The sequence below is a fragment of the Arachis ipaensis genome, chromosome B08 (genome assembly GCF_000816755.2).
Source record: "Arachis ipaensis cultivar K30076 chromosome B08, Araip1.1, whole genome shotgun sequence".
NCBI classification, from domain to species: Eukaryota; Viridiplantae; Streptophyta; class Magnoliopsida; order Fabales; family Fabaceae; genus Arachis; species Arachis ipaensis.
In genome coordinates this window covers 2,010,943-2,013,185 of record NC_029792.2, presented here as the reverse complement: position 1 = coordinate 2,013,185, position 2,243 = coordinate 2,010,943, and the positions used below count along the sequence as shown (strand labels likewise).

Below are 2,243 nucleotides of genomic sequence, written 5' to 3'. Positions count from 1 at the left end.
ACGTTTAAAATAATGAACTAAATTAATAAGTTTTATTAACGTGGTAATGCATAATTATTTATTTATTTATTTATTTTACTTTTCTGTCCTCACATATGTAGATAATTAATTAATTATGTTATCATTCATACCGATTAAATCTGATCTTACAGTATTATTTTGAAATAAAAATAGAAAATTATAATGTTATATAATGTAATAAATATATGGAGATGACCGAGATACAAGAAAATCTAAAAATAGTAAAATTCTAAAATACCGTAATAATGTATTTAGACAATTTAATGAAAAAACAATGTATTTGGACGGAATAAGGTGTAGGTGCATGGTCAATTCTTTACATTCTATATTTGTCAATTCATTTTCTCTTTTCTCGTCACATGTTTTTAAATATATCTAACAAATAGATTTCGGTTCGAAGAAGCCAATTACTTCGAAATTCGAATAATCTACGTGAAAATTTATGGTAGAAATTCTGAGTACAGTTAATGTATCAATGAATTATGAATTATGAGTTGAAAAAAAGTTTGAGAAACAATAAATAAAAACTAATACAAAGCATTCTAAAATTATCTTATTTTATATAATTTATATGTAATTATTTTTATATAAAATTAATAAGTAAAAATTATTAAATAATAATTTAGTCAAATATTTTAAATTATTTAACAATTTTTAAATATCAACATGGTATAAAAATAACTGCATATAAATTTGTATTGTATATAATTTTGAATGTCATGTTTATCAATTTTTTCCGTCACTGTTTCCTAAGAAATTGTGAGAGACTTTTCAGTTTTCAGTCACTGTTTACATAAGATCTTGTGTATATCGAACATTCGAACTTAGAGTTATCTGAATCTTTCTCAAATTTATTTTTCAAATACTATAAATAAATGGTTTAACACATATTCAAGATATAATATCTATCCTAATCCTTATACTTTTTAAGCTATTACTGACTTGAGCATTACAGTCTCTCAACAGATACACCTTTAGAGATGCCGACCCAAAACAAAGAGATTTGCTGCAGCTTCATGTCCTGATCCTATAAATTTATGACTATGAAAGGTAATCCTAATTTTACCTTCGGAGTAAATTTAGAACTCATTCTGTTGATATTGAAGTGAACCTAAATAGCAAACTAGAAAATAGATAAACATAAATGGAGCAATGATCATATCATTAAAGTTTTACATTCCATCACATGATTTATTCAAGGTGAACACAAAAACAGTCTAATAATATCTTTTGAGGAAGCTTTTGAACCATTTTGCAGAAAGCTTATTATATCTCTTGTGACCATTTTTGTAATCCACATAATTTAGTCCAAATCTCACAGTATAATTAACATGCATTCCATTCAAAGTTGTCAAGCAATGACCATGCAAAGTATCCTTTCACATTTGCACCATCCCTTACAAATGAAAATGGTAAAGTTTAACAGATACTTCAAAAAGAAAGAAAGAAAGAAAAGATTGAATAGAGAAGCAATAACTTACTTAATAGCATGTTGAAGATAAAAAGAGATGATGATAATAAAAATCAACTCTCAAGGTATCTAAAAGGGCCACGTCAAGTGACAGTGTTGGATCATTGTACTCATCAATACCTACAAATTCATAGGACAAATTAAAACATGCAATGCAATAATGTAAGTTTATTTTTACCATTTTCTGTGAAATAAATCAAGGGGTTGTTGTACTTTTTCTTGGTGTGAAGCAATAGTTCTCGAATTCCTTTTGGATAAACATATAACCAAGTTGAAGCAGCCTGCACATAAATATGATAATGTCAATCTTATGTTATAGAAAACGAAACATATAATAAGTTACAAATTAAATTTGATTTTGCTACACATATACATACCCTTGGACCTATAGGAACACCATTGCGTTCGGCTGCCATTATTATAGAAACAATTTACACACCATTAGTAAAGTCTAACATATATATATATTAAGATTAATTGAAAGATAAAGTAAAGAAAAGTGTCTTTACTTGCAAAATTGACATGAGAATCAGTGGCATAATTTGGTTTTGCAGACAACAGCTTAAGTACAGTGGAAGCATAGTTGGTGGTATAATAGTTCAATTCAATGAAATCATATGAATGTATGAATTGCTTAGATTTTGCTCTTTAAAGAACTAGTTGAAGTGTTAGGCAATCTACTTCCAACTATAGATTTCATGCTTTCTGGATAATCTCCTGTTGTCAAAGGTTCCATAAGCCTATATAAAAT

At 27.2% G+C, this 2,243-nt stretch overlaps 1 pseudogene; it reads right to left on the bottom strand.

Annotated features, from left to right (window-relative positions):
• LOC107610269 lies at positions 1,142 to 2,243 on the bottom strand (annotated as a pseudogene).